We start from the raw sequence: 15978 nt of genomic DNA on the forward strand, positions 1-15978 counted from the left end.
ATTTTTTCCCCAAGTTTTTGTTACATGAAGGTCATATTATTAAATGGTTTTGGGAACTTCTACCATGGCTCTATTTTTGCTGTTTTTCAGATGACTTCTATGTAAAGATTTAATCTTTGTCCCAGACCCAGACTTTCACCAAGAAAACTCATTATAAAAAATATTAATAATTGAAGTTTTTGACCTAAATAAAGATTGAAATAAACATTCAGAAAAGTAACTTCAATATTTATTTTATGGAGCATTTATAACAGTTGTACACAATTCAGACTGCCCATTTTTTGTAGGATTAATTCCATCACAAAAATGTTGCCTCAATAGCTTTTTAAAAATTAGTGTACTTACCAAAGTGACCAAAGTAGGAACATATTATTAAATGTAATATTTAAACATTTTAAAATATTATTTAATTAATTCTATTCTAAAAAAATGTTGTGATTTACCACCACAAAATTGTTTTGAGATGGAAATGACATTTCCATGACAGTTCAGGGGCGAAAAATAACTGTAACTATAATTAATGAGTTTATACCCTAAAAGTTTAGTGCCAAAAGTGTCCATAGTTGAAGAAACGCCCTTGCATGTTTTTCTAATTGTGTTTGCCTGGAAATATCAGACTCTGATTTCAGCACTGTGGTGAGAATTAACTGCCACCCATCTTCCTCAAAAAAAAAAAAAAAAAAAAGTACTGTAACCAAAAGATTCTGACATCCATCTCCTTCATAATCTCCAGCTCGGCAGGAGTTCATTACCATATTAATTGTCAGATTAGAGAGTGGGTCTTCTTAATACATGCTGTAAAAAAGAGCTGGAATGATAACTCATTTTATGACACGTTCTTAATTACACAGAAGCACCTCGCATCCTAACATGCTCGTCCGGTGCTGAAAGACGATGAATCCCCAGTCCAATCAGTCCGTGCCCAGATTCAAAACCATTTCTCACTTCAGCACAAATATTTTCACCACGAGTCGTCAGACAAACATCCCCCAGTCTTTCAACTCATTATTGGTTAAGTGAACACAGAACTAATGTGAAAGACATTTTAATTTACTAACAAGTACATTTTAGATTTACTGTCAAATTTAAATGTAATTTACGCCTCACAAGGAATAACAGTCGATTTGTATATTGGTTACCGAACAAAAATGAGACAGCATTTATGGTGTATATGGCCTGACAAATGTGACCTATGTAGGGTGCAAACTTCGAAAATGATACACAACCATAATGTTGCCTTCATGTCGGAGCCATATCTATAATGCTGTCTATGTAGGAAACTCACTAGGTTTTTGAAAAGAACTCATGTTTGTGCTTCTAAATTGTCACAACGGCAGCATGTAAACAGACTTAAACTTCACTTTTGTTGTAATTCTTCTTTGCTAATATACACTTTTCCCCCCCACTCAGTCCACTTAGAAATGTTAGTAAAAGTTTCTCACTCTAAAAACAAAATTACATTTTTCACCTTTACTCTGACCCTCAATTTTGATGAATTTAAGAGGTTGTTCTTACACCTGTGCCTTTTAAAGGGATAGTTTACAAAAAAAAAAAAATTGTCATAATTTGATATAATTGTTCCAAAGCTGTATGAGTTTTTCTTCTGTGGAACACAAAAGATGACAACTTGCAGAATATTGAGGTCCAAACAACACTGGACCCCACTGACTTTCATGGTACAGAAAAAAAAAAAGATTTTTCAAAATCTTCCACACAAAAGAAAAAAGTCAAGCAGGTTCGAAATGACATGAGGACGAATAAATTATGATTTAAAGGGATAGTTGTTCAAGTTTTTCCAAACCAGCATGAATTTCCTCCTCCTTCTGAACAAGAAGAACATAATAACCAAACAGTTGCTCTGGTAGCCATTGACTTCCATAGTATTTTTCCATACTATAGAAGTCAATGGCTACCAGCAACTGTTGGGTTGCCAACATTCTTCATAATATCATCTTTCGTGTTAAACAGAAGGAAGAAACTTATACAGGTTTGGAACAACTTGAGGGTGAGTAAATTGGCAATTTTCATTTTAAAGGGGTCCTATTATGCTCTTTTACAAAGTCTTAATTTTGTTTTGGGGTGTACTAGAACATGCTCTCATGCTTGGTGGTTCGAAAAACGCATTATTTTTCACATAATTTACGTTATTAAAATACCTTTCTCCCCATCCTGGCACAAACGGCTCGATTAGTTCCGGCTTTGATGAAGGTCCGCCTTCCGAAAAACAAAATGTGTTGTGATTGGCTAGCTGTCCCAGTGCGTTGTGATTGGCGAACAGCTTAGACGGTGTTTCAGTACTGCCACGCCCCTTGCTCCGTCTTTCAACAAAAGCTTTTGGCGAATCCGGCACTGTACTCCCTCGTGTTGTGGAAGCTGTCCTCAGTAAAATGCGCAGCACACAATAGCAAATTGGGGTTATAATGCTCAGGAACAGAGTTAAAAACTAAATTGCAACCACTGTTTCCTGACATCATCTGCTTTTGGAAGCCCAAACAAAGACGTTTGGGCATGGAGGTGAAAAAAAAAAGCTTTTCAGGCGGTGGCGCACCGGACGAGAAGCACAGCATCGCGTCGCGCCACATTTTTAAAATTCAAATACATTATTTTCTATGAGTGTAGGCACACCGGCGGTGTCGTTCGGCATCTGTCCGTGGCGCCCAGCTACGTCGGGTTGTACTTGTAAGAATTGTTCTAGACATGCCGAAAATTTGACGCTACAGCACAGCAGCTCTTCTTCTTCGTTTTCTCTGATGCACTAACTCTGCAGCAGCACTTCTTTGTCGTCGTCTCGTCTGATGCACTCACTCAACCAAGCGTTCTAACCACAACCTCGCCACCTCCCCACCCCCCAACCATTCGAATTTCTGTAGGCGGGAATTATTTTTAATGATATTCTAATGGGCCGCTTTGTGATATCACAAAGCCCGGAAAACAAACGCTGTAGTCCAAACGAGCCGTTTGTTGTAGTTCTTGAACAGGGGTTTTTAAAAAACGAAATATCTCCCTTTGGAGTGGACTTTGAGATTTGTAACTTTCTAGATCTTTTTTATGCCCAAACATACACAGACTAAAATTTAAAAAGTGAAAAAGCATAATAGGTCCCCTTGAAGGTGAACTCTTTAAGATGTCTACTCACTGTATGTGGATGACTATTATGATTGACTAACCTCTATTTACAGGCTCACACTGCCATATAACAGAGCTGGACATGCTGCTGAACTCCAAATAGATAATGACGTGTAAATGTGCAAAGTCAATATTAATGTGCACCTGTTTCTAATGCCAATACAAAGATGTTATCTGAATGACCCATTTTTGCAGCTTAGTATCCGTAAATGGTCTGAGTGTCTACTTTGTGTTATGAACGTTATAGTATGTCTATATACACTCTTAAAAATAAAGGTGCTTCAAAAGGTTCTTCAAGCGATGCCATAGAAGAACCATTTTTGGTTCCACAAAGAACCATTCAGTCAAAGGTTCTTTAAAGAACCATCTCTTTCTTACCTTTTTATAATCTGAAGAACCTTCTTTTGCCACAAAGAACCTTTTGTGAAACAGAAAGGTTCTTCAGATGTTAAAGGTTCTTTATGGAACCATTTAGACAAAAAGGTTCTTCTATGGCATCGTGAAGCACCTTTATTTTTAAGAGTGTATGTCCATTTTATTATTTGACTACAGACCTACAGCACAATAATTCATTTTACACAAGACCGCACACAACTGCATGACAATCAATTGTAGTTCAATGCAAGCCTGAGCTGACTGACAAATCCAGCGAGGCATCTCCTCTATGTGTCTCTCCAGGCTAGATAAACAGATGTTGATGTAGCTTAACAGTTAATACGTCTGGCCGTGGCTGAGCCCTGTGCCAGGGGCCGAGAAAAAGAGATAGATGTGCCACAGGCTAAATATACTGGGAAAAGGCCAGGCTGGAAGACAGTCCTTAAAATACCACTAAAATTCACACCCAGCATACTTGTTAAATATTTACCTCAGCCTTACTCTCGGTCCTTCCCAAATGCGAATGTTAAAGGTCTTACAAGGTAAGGAAGGATCACTGCTGGGCACAGACACAAACATATCAAACCTGTTTCAACCTGAAAAATGTATGTGCGCACAAGCAGGAGTCATGACTGGACACTTTGACAAACACAAACTTCTCCAAGGCTGATAGTTAAACTTGCACATCATGAAGTCATTAAAATGTATGAGTTTAGGGTGACCTGTAACTTTGGGGTGAACGAGCAGGAAGGGAAGGAGAGAATGAGACGAGCATAACTGACTGACAGCAAGGGACTCGCTGTGTTGTTTTCAGATGGAGGTTGGAAGGAACAGGCCAGCCAATGTTCTCATTAGGGCCAAAAGTGCCATAAAAGGAGGAGAGATACAGTGTGAGGTGAAAGAGGGGTGAGAAATTGAAAAGTTGCTGTCCAGATTCTGGGGAAAAAGTCATTTTCTTTTCTTTCTGTTAAAGAATCAGATGCTCAAACTGTGGCAGTATTTCCCAACCCTTACACAACCACATAAGTAAAGCTTAAGTGCCTCTTCATCACTACCAAACCAGAACTATGTTCCTTTCAACTCATATTATACTGGATATCATTTAGCATGATCATATTATTACCAGTATCACCTAAAACATTTACTTTAGAAGAAAAATGTCATGAGATAAAGTAATTTTTTTCTGAAAATATGCATTGAAATTAAATGAGTCTAGCCCAATGGGGTAAGAAAAATACACTTATTTTCCCTTTTAATTTTCCCTATTAGCAGGTATGTTTCTGTAAATCTTCTCCAGTGTGCTGTAGGTAAAAACAGACTAAGCAAATAGCTTCCTCTTTCTTTGATGGACATGAGTTTGTTTGTAGCTCAAGTTTTGACCAATCTGGGGGCAGTAATGGAGAAGCTAAAGACCTACTGGCAAATTGATTTATAAATGAATTCCAGATGGGACTTTTAACAAAAGCCATTTTCCAGTCTTTGTGTGATGGATTAAATGCCACAGAAGCAAAGTATAAAATAACTCGGACAAGTGAGACACCTGTCTGAGATATTTTACAGACAGACAGACACTGTCAATTGTACAATGGTGTTTATTTTTATTATATATATATATATTTTTTTTTTTACAAAGTAGTGACTTAAAGGTATAACCCAAAGTCCTTTCACTGACTTTCTGATGCACACACATTATAAACACAATATAAAAAACGGAAATATTCACAAATATCAAACACAATATTCATAAATACTAAACAAATTCAGAAGCCCATGTATGTAATACTTTAAGACCGGCAGAAATTCTGTGTTTTCTGTCTGCATTGTTTTGCCCAATATAAGTAGAGCTGTCAAAAAATACAAATTCACATTTCTAAGATTAATATTAAATGCTGAAAATGATGGCACAATTTTTACAGTAATGTTGAATGGCTATAATTAACTCATCCCCAGAAATTTATTTAAAAAAACATTTGACATTTTTCAATCGATTGGCAGCTCTAGATATAACTAGATACAACCTTGTTAAACTCCTTTAAATGGCCTCGTACAAAATAAACTATATGTTTGCCAACTTTATATATTAGGATCACACTTATATTACAGCCAGAATCACCTGCAGATTTTTTGCTGACAATAACACCAGGCTACTTTCTCCTTGTCTTTATCATACACATTCACAAACACTCATAATTACACTATATTCGCACATTACAGCATCCTACAACACTGCCTAGTTTACTAAAACATAGCAGAGTTTATATAGCAGACAGTTTGTATTTTTCAGAGAAGGACATTTAGTATCAGCAAACATCTCCTGAAATACTCAAGACGCACACATTGATCCTGCCGGGCATAAAAAGTGCAAGCTATAATTGCTCTGAGCTGCTTCTAGTGTCTATCTTGATCACCCATGACACATTTGATTTATTTTCTATTGTAAGAGCCTATTAAAAATGGGCACCAATAAAAGTGCATCGATTCATGCAGGATTAGTCCTTTGGACAGGAGTTTTATCATGGCCACAAAATCACCAACTCCCTTCTGTCGCTCTCACGCGCACACTAACGTGTGTAGCTGCAGTCATATGGACCATGATTTGCCAGCTTTCCACTCAATAGTCTGCTGATGGTGCTGTGGGCCTGGGTGGGCTACAGAGCGAGTGTGTGCATCGGGAAAGCGATGCCCAGAACTGCTTAAGCAGTCTGGTGGTGGGCAGAGGATGAGCTCCCCAGTGGAGTTTTGTACAGTACCCAGACCTGGATCAGACGCTTGGCGGTCACGCCGCGGTAGTGAGCTCAGGCCACACATTTATCTCTGAGAGCAGAGAGCCGCTGCAATTGATCAGCTGTGGAAGAGGAGGCGCTACGGTCCAGCACAACATCAAACAATCTGCAACAGCAAGGTTAGCGACACACACAGCTAACAACAAACACAGGACAGAAAGCCAAATGAGTTTAAACCACACAGTATACAAACACATGATTTAAACAAATATTTAAAAGCAAATTCAGCACATAGCTCTTTAAACAAACCATTGCGGAGTTCAACAGAATCTGATCTCATTGCCATGATGAAGATCTCTTAAAATAAACTTTTCACATCACCGCACCACTTAACACAAGTAACATGCGCCTTTTTGACCAAAAGTCTTGCAGATAGCATCAAATAAGGAAATTTTACTATTTATTAATTCGTACATAATATCTAATGTGTAAAATGATTCATGTTTAAATGTCATGATGATGCTTTTCACTGGTATTAGCACGGTTTGATACATTCAGAATTCCTGAATTGGAATTTAGGATGCAAATATTATGCAGAAGCAGAATTAAAATGAACTGAATTCTGAAAAAACGTAATTTTAGCTAGAAAAGTCAATGCTGGCTTGACAAAGACTTGTTTCAGTGTTTCGTGGGGGGGAACTACATTTGAAGATTTATAGGCTACATTAGACAGAAATTATAGATGTTGGTAATAGCATTTACTAAAACTAGTAAATCAAATTTAATAGACTGAATTTTGTGTTGGAAGAATACTTCATTTAAAAAAAAAAGTGAATTACCTGCATTGAATTTCCTAGAATCCCTCTTCCTGTCATTTCAACTCTACTTCCTGTCGGGTGTAGCCAATTAAATTCAACATTCAACTTATGAATTAAAAGGAAGCCAATTCTTCAATTCTGAATTTTGCATAACCCTGGGATCAACTGCTGGTACTGTGGCAATACTAATTACCATGAAACGCATTCCTATTATCGTCTCAAAACAAATACCAAGGCCAATATCTGAAATCAGACACTAAAAGATAGAAAGGTCTCAGCCTGAAATCCTCTTAATGTCAGTAAGAAACACAAATGAGACTGTGTCATTCATCTACACAGGGGCTCATACAGAGGTGTTCAGTTTGACACATGCTCACAGCAATGCATTTCAAAGATTCCCCTCTGTCACATAATCAATCACACGCAGGACTCAGAGGCTCACACAATGAAAATCGACCTGGATTTTCATGCATACATTAGCGGTAAGTGTACAGTATACGTTCAAAAGTTTAGGGTCAGTAAATATTATTAGAAATGAATACTTTTAATCAATTTAATGCATCCTTGATTAATAAAAAAACTTATTAAAAAACATTATATTTCAAAGAAATGGTTTTCCTTTGAACTACATATCAAGAATCCTGGATAAAATGTTTCACAGTTTCTACAAAAATATTAAGCAGCACAAGAGTTTTCAACATTAATAAAAAATAAGAAATGTTTCTTGAGCAGGAAATCAGCATATTAGAATGAATTCTGAAGGATCATATGACACTGAAGACTGGAGTAATGATGCTGAAAATTCAGCTTTGCCATTACGAGAATAAATTAACATTTAAAACAACACAACAAAACAACAAACACAAAACCCAAAATGAAAAACAAAAAAACTGCTATTTTGAATTCTAATAATATTTCACAATATTGCAGTTTTACATTTGCATTTAAGTGTTATACTGTAGGCATTACCACCTACATCACTGCGCACACTATAATTTGGGTTTATAAATCTCTTTCAAATGGATACTGCTCTCAGCTATTGATGTAGATCATCGAACGAACACCGTGCAGCTTTTATGTCAGTCAGTAAATAGCTATTATTGAACATTTACCACACGACGTATTTACATTTGATTTGTGCACAGCTGGAGATGCATTCATGTAGACATCTATTTTAACAAAGTTTTGTGCTGTTACTGTACCCAGAGGGATTGTTGAGTGCTGCCTGTAGAATAGATAACCAACCTACACAGCTGATGTAAGATATTCTTGTTTACCGGCCTGTGTCGTCGTGCTATGCAAACTAATGGCTGCATGTTAAAAGCCCCTCACTGAGTTCAGAGGGTTTTTTTAATGACTTCTAATTCCTCTCATCACTAGGCGACGTGCACTTGCAATTCAGCATACCAGCCTTTATTAAACACACAAACACTTTTCCCTCATTATAGCTTCAGTCCGTGTCCGGTTACAGAGGAAGGAGTTCATGTGTCATTTCAGTGCTCAACCATCGTCAACCATTCATCAATGTGCTTCTTTAAAATGAAGAGAAAGGGGAAAAAAAGGAATAAACGAAGAGAGAGAAGGTTGTTTGAAAAGAAGTATATCTTGCCCTGTCACCTCCTCACTGCTGAAGTGCATTGTGTGTGCAGGTGCACACGTGTAGCCAGCTGTGAGACAACAATAACCAAAAATAGGCTGAAAAATGGCGCTGAAATAGACGTGTGAACGGGCCTGCTGTGACATCTCTCTTGTCGGCATTAGTCATGTGAGTCCCTCCGGTTCCATAACACCTCCCCAGGACCCAATCCCGTTCTTCCGAGCCTTTCCACAAAAAACATGGTGCTATTTCCAGCCCTCAGCAGGGACTACGGCATGTCTCGCCACACTGACTCGTTAAAGACGGCTGAGAAGAGTCTGTATCAATCTGAAAATCATAGCGTGATGTAAAAGGACAGTGGCTTAAAGGAACAGTTCGTCCACAAATTCTGTCATTATCATTTTTGAAACATTATTTGACATTGTCATTATTTACTCCCCCTTTTGTTGTTCTAACCCCAAATTTATTTCTGCTGTGGAGACATTTTGAATAATGTACTGATTCCTGGAATTACTATGGAAAGGAAGTGAGGCTTTAATAATGAGCTTCAAAAAGGACATAAGCACAATAAAAGTTCCATAAAAGTGGTCATGCTCTATATTTCAAACCTTCTGAAGCCATAGCTTTGTGTACGGAACAGACTGAATTTTAAATCATTATTAACTGAAATTCCTGTAATCTGCCCTTGATTTGCGAACTAATTTCTTTGGACTCATAACTTTAACAAATCTTTTGTCTGAATGATTCATTCTTGATTTGATCCAGTTCTCAACTCATAGATCTGACTGGTTAACAGCTGGAGGTCACAACTAAAATTGTTGTCTGTTTTTGTCTCACAAAGCTATCATTATGGTTTTGGAAGACTTAAAATATAGCACATGAAGTTATATTAACCACTTTTGTGATCATTTTGCAACATTTTCAAAGCTTGAAAGTTTCGATCCACAATGAGGCTTTCATGTCATTATTCACTGAAATTCTTGAAATCCACCCTAATTCTCCTTGAGTTCATGACAGAGTTTTGGTTTGTGAACAAACTGTTCTTTCACTCTGATCCTTTTTAATGAATCTGTTGTCTGAATGATTCATTCATGATTTGATCCAGTTCACAACTCACTAACACGTATGGTCGGTTAACAGCTCACTGGAGGTGAACAATGACTATAGTTTTGGTCTGTTTTCACATGAAGCTATCATACCACTTCAGAAAACTAAAATATATATATATATATATATATATAGCACCCAAATCATATGGACCATGTTTATAATACTTTGCTTTGTGTCCTTTTTGACACTTGAAAGCTTCAATCTCCATTCATTTTAATTGCAACTGAAGAGTGACCAGTACAACTCTTCAAAACCACTCCTTTTGTGTTCCACAGAAGAAAGTCAAGCAAGTTTAGAACGACACAAGAACGAGTAAATAATGGCATAATTTTAATTTTTAGATTGAGCGTATTTTACACTTTAAACATCATTTAAATTTAATGACCAGGGTAGACTATCCTCTAATTCTTATAAGGGTCGTCTCCAAGACACCACTTGTACTTAATTAATCCCATAATACTCCACAGGTAGAAAGAAAAATAAATTTTAGGAACTATGGAAAGATGATATAATGTCAAATCATATCATAATGACAGTGAATTAATGCAAGCTGCAGGAGGGCTTGTCAGTTGCTTTCTGGTGCTTTTATAATGTGCCACAAACTACAGCAAGAGCCTGGCGAAAGCGACTGCTGACTTTCGTCACTTCATAATCGAATAACAATTGTGCAATTTGAAATTTGAGATTTAATCTACATATAACTCTCCCTCTGCACATTCTCCAGCATGAGGTGTCAAGACAATTTACAGACTTTACATGGTGTTACATTGTTACAGACTTTAATGGTGTGTGCTAGGGTACTCTATTTCCATATTAGCTGGGCTATCTTAGTGGCAGTCTTGCACGGCGAGTGGCGACGAGCTCATTTACAGCGGAGGGTGGATCTGGGTGAAATTAGAGTGGATTACCATATTTAGATTTATTAGGTGCCCGTCACCGTGGAAACGGAGGAGCGTAGCAGCTTCTCGGGGAGGTGCGAACGTTTGATATGATTAACATCTGTGATGGATGAGCTGTCCAATGGCCCTCAATTAAACAATAACTATTCCACAGGCTGGCCAATGACAAAGAAAGTCAAACAGTGTGTGCAAGTGCCTCGCTGCCAAGTCAGCTGTCCACAGCTTGATGCAATCAGCATTGAATGGTCGGCGTGCAGCCTCTACTTTCACATTGGAGGACAAAGATAGTCACTTAGATTGGACTACTGGGGACCCAGAGGGAACAGACAATCTAGCACTGTGGGATTTCGCTACAGTGAGGGTAAAGAAAGGAACTAGCAGTTATGTATGAGGAATTTTAGTCCAAGCAAACGCGCACGGAGCACCACATGTTCTTAAAGGGTTAGTTCACCCAAAAATGAAAATTAGGCTGCTTTTTACTCACCCCCGAGGCATCCTAGGTGTATATGACTTTCTTCTTTCAGACGAATCAAGTCGGAGTTATATAAAAAGTTGCCTTTGATCTTTCAAGCTGTTTAATGCCACTCTTCTCAATGCTTGTTGCAGGAAGGAACTAGCAACACCCAACACCCTCAATGGGTGTTGCATTGCTTCAGTCCAAAAGAACTTAAATAAATAAAAATCACCCATCCATAAAAATAAAAAAAAGTGTCTCGCATGGCTCCGGGGGGTGAACAAAGGCCTTCTGTAGCGAATCGATGCGTTTTTGTTAGAAAAATATCCATATTCAAAACGTAATAATCACTTTAATGTAGCTTGCGCCAACAGTTGTACACAGAAGCCGTCCCGGGAGCATGACGTATGAGGTCAGCGTTGCGCATGCGCTGGTGATTCTCGTGAAAACCAACGTTTGTTTACAGGATCAAAGGAAGCAAAGGAAAACCAGTCTCCTCTTGGCTTATATCGAAATCCTCTGACATTCTTCTTTACAAATCCTCGTCTTGTACTTCTAATTCGTGATCGTTGTTCCCCCCTGCATTTCCGCGTGCGTCACTTCTGAGCGCCGCATGCGCAAAGCCGACCTCATGCATCATTCCCCCGGAACTGCTTCTGTTTACAACAGTGAGCGCAAGCTAGATTCAAGTGATTATTACGTTTTGAATATGGATATTTTTCTTACAAAAACGCATCGATTCGCTACAGAAGGCCTTTGGTTAACCCCCTGGAGCCGTGTGAGACTTTTTTTTCTTTTTGGATGGGCGATTTTTATTTAAGTTCTTTTGGACTGAAGCAATGCAACACCCGCTGAGTGGCATTAAACAGCTTGAAAGATCAAAGACAATTTTTAATATAACTCCGACTGGATTCGTCTGAAAGAAGAAAGTCATATACACCTAGGATGCCTCGGGGGTGAGTAAAACTCAGCCTAATTTTCATTTTTGGGTGAACTAACCCTTTAAATGTGCTATACTGAGGGAATAAAGTACAATAGGCTATGCTACATTATGAGTTAAAGGCTGTTGTAAGGCATGACACTTAGCTCCTTCAGCTGTGAATATATTCACAATATAACACCGCTTTGAGTGCCATATTGAACTCAAAACAATTTTGAGATAATGAAACATTTGGACTCCATTGATTGGAATAATAAAATGTTAATTTGTGTCCTGAACAGTTTAACATAAAACTACCATGAGTCAACTTGTGTAGTGGAAACCTAACTAATAAGTCCCAATAGGTATAAAGGAATAGTTCACCCAAAAATGAAAATCTGCTGAAAACGGTTTCTCTGCAGTGAATGGGTGCCGTCAGAATGAGAGTCCGAACAGTTGATAAAAACATCACAATAATCCACAAGTAGATCACACGACTCTAGTCCATCAATTAACATCTTTTGAAGTAAAAAGAAGCATGTTTATAGTAAACAAATCCATCATTAAGGCATTTTAACGTTAAACCATCACTACTGGCCAAATTATGAGTCCATAATCCATAATGCTTCCTCCAGTGAAAAAGTCCTTCCCCTCTTGTCCCGTCACATCATAAATTTTAGCTGGAAGCAACGGTTTGAAAAACGTCCAAATGATGGCTGCAGCTTTTCACATCACAAGATGTTAATTGATGTACTGAAGTCACATGGATTACTTGTGGATTATTGCGATGTTTTTATCAGCTGTTTGGACTCTCATTCTGATGGCACCCATTCACTGCAGAGGATCCACAGGTGATCAAGTGATGTCATGTTAAATTTCTCCAAATCTGTTCTGATGAAGAAACAAACTCACTTGCACCTTGGATGGCCTGAGGGTGAGTATTTTTAGCTAATTTTGATTTTTGGGTGTACTATTCCTTTTAGTTTCCTTCTACAAGATATAGTCCCTGACATTGAACCTTGTATTGACCAATCATTAACTAGAACCAGAACTCTTTGTTTTATAAACCTAGGACAGAATCTCCAGAAAAGTGCCACACCAGGGTCAGTGGAATCCATTTACATGACTTTCACTCAATATCACCACTGAACAGTGCCATGATGTTTTTGCAGAGACTATCTCCTTGGAGCACCTGGGTTTGAGTGTCTTCCTCAAGGGCACAATGGTGTTCGCTTTATTCTTGTGGGAATAAAACCAGCAACCTTTCAGTTACCAGCCCAAACTGTGACAACAATACCACAGCTAAGCTCTCGATTCAATTCAAAATTAAATACAGATCACATGGGGTGATTTTTAATTCTATGTGAATCATAACCTAACATCTCAGGCTGCCTGCATCATCTGTTTAAATACTTTAATAATGTCATGCATGAGGATTAAGAGTTTTAATAGACTCCTGCAATGAATCCAAAAGAGCTCTTCTTATGGAAGAGAGATAAAGTGAAGCAAAAAAAGAGTCCATATGATATCACAGCAGATGTCACACATCTACTGCAAGTGCGTGACCTTTCTGAAGTTGTGCCCGTTGTTTATGCAGTCAGTCCAAAGGGTGACAGATGGGTTCACACTTTACTCGGTCTCTTAAATTTTATGAGAGGATCTATTAGAATATGTCATCTTCTCCACTCAGCCTTGCCAGTGGAGAGATTCGGTCATGATCACAAGGCCCCTATATTCACAGTGTGTTAAGTGAGAGGGATTAGCAAGCTTTCAATGAGAGAGGAAAACAAACTTCTCTGGTTTCACAGAAGGGGGAATTCACAATCTTTATGAGGAAGGAGACTCATTTTGAATGTAATGAAGACAGGAACAACAGAAGATTATGAATAGTAATGAGTGCATTAACCTTTACATAGGGAAGAGTGGGGTAAGCTGTGTCACTTTTTACTTAAGTTGTCCTTTAAGCAAGGAGAAATGAGATAGAGGTCAAACTAATACATCTAATTATATTTCAGGAAGTCTGTTATTAAATGAAATAAAAGAGCAGGAATCTATAAGACAGGGACATGTAAAGAAAAGGTGTAATTCTAAAAGTAATATTTTGCTGCGTATTAATTGCAATTTTTTTAAACCAGAGAGGAAAAGGTTTAACATTCAGCATATTTAAATATAATAAAATGTTAAATATAATAATAATAATTGAATAACAATTAATAATATTATTAATAAATAAAATAATACTTTTTTTATTTAAGAATAATTTTTTTAATAAAAGCTTAAGATGTTTTAACATTTTATAATAGCATTTATAATAGTATTTAATGCATTTGGAGGCAACTTAACACAGCCTAATAGTCCCATACACTAAATATAAAAAATTTTAAGACGCATCTTACCCCACTCTCTCTAGTTTATTGCAAAAATTTTTAATTTCAGAGGTTTATAAACTCTCTATATTTTAACCAATATTACAATTCTGGCCGATAACAATGAGACAGAATTTCTTGCATGTTTTGGCCAGTAATTAAAATTCAAACATGTTGAATGCTACATGTGAATTTAGGCATCACAGAATACAGTATGAAAAAACTGATTAATTTTTTAGATTTCTACATTGTTATACATTATTAAATTATTTGTTTTTAACTTAAATGAGCATTATATGAGGGCAAATTTAACTTAAATGTAAAAACAGGAGAAATGCCCAAATCGAAAATCGACCAATAAATAAACAACAAATCTCTCAAATAGACTGATAACCGGTATGGTATGGTATGGTATGGTATGGTAGGTAGGTAGGTAGGTATATCTTGCATGAAGACTTCTACACAATCAGATACAGGTTATACATATGTAACTCGAATGTTTCTGGATTTCACTTTTATGAATCAGAAAATTATTCATAACAAAACGCAAGTACACGCTGCTTTCTCAGTGTTCCCACACAGGCCATTAGCTGATAAACTGGCCAAATTTAGATATGATTATCTTGGCTTCCAATTTACAGAACAACAGACGTTCAGCTGCTCATGTTGTCAAGCTACCCAAATAACCTTTTTTGCAATGTCAAAGTCCAGCAAGTAACACTGAAACGTAGAGGGCTGAACCAAACAGCTTCATTTGCCAGTAGGTGATGCCGTGGCTGTCTCCAGTCCCCTTCATCAGGCCTTTATACGTAATGAGCCAGAAGGGGACAGAGTTCAGAAGAAGTTCAGCTCACTGCTGATCATGTTTTCCTCACATTCTGGCAACTGCAAACACTCTGAAGGCCCTGTCATTGTAAAACCCTTCAATCTACTGGTCCAAGCTGGCCTCTTATATAAGCTATAACCTTTCGCACTGAAGATCAATTCTCTGTCTAAAGGAAACAGAAATGTGCTGGAGTAGTTAAGGAGGTTCCTTTGCAAATATACAGTGGTTTGCCAAGCACATTTAGCCATATTTTGCTGCATTGCAGCAAATTTACCATATCAATTGCAAGTTCGACGCAAATAAATAGTGTTTTCCTTTACACATTGATGACCTCAGAGGAAAGACTTGGCTCCTCTATTGATTAGAAAGTTTTGCTCCATTACACTGTGTTTTCATATTTTAAGTTTGTGTGTTTGACAAGCAGTGTCTCAAGGAAACAAGGCTGATATTTAACAGTGCAGTCAAGTCTCAAATCAGGGACTAATCTTCTAATATGGCTTATTTCTGCCTTGGGCCTGACCCAAAATGCTTATTGATATGCCCTCCTCGAAATCCAGATTTTTTTAAAAACCTCTTTGTCAAAGCAGACCTGTGCACAAAGGTTTCATCCCCTGATATAAATCTCCATTTGCACGGTGACAGAATGACTGAGCCCTTACATAACTATAACCTCTTTAAGTCCACTGTGAATGACAGTCGTGCCTTTGCCAACAGACAGGAATTTACTTGTTCTGAAACAAAAATGTGCGTGTGTGTGTGTGTAAG

General features: G+C 37.6%; 1 protein-coding gene across 1 annotated transcript in view; it reads right to left on the reverse strand.

Moving 5' to 3' along the window:
* Window positions 1-15978, reverse strand: part of tbxas1 (thromboxane A synthase 1 (platelet)) — a 59796-nt gene that overhangs the window by 36360 nt on the left and 7458 nt on the right. The gene's annotated exons all lie outside the window — the stretch shown is intronic.

Source organism: Sinocyclocheilus grahami, unplaced genomic scaffold (genome assembly GCF_001515645.1).
Source record: "Sinocyclocheilus grahami isolate Dianchi unplaced genomic scaffold, SAMN03320097.WGS_v1.1 scaffold88.1, whole genome shotgun sequence".
Taxonomy (NCBI): Eukaryota; Metazoa; Chordata; class Actinopteri; order Cypriniformes; family Cyprinidae; genus Sinocyclocheilus; species Sinocyclocheilus grahami.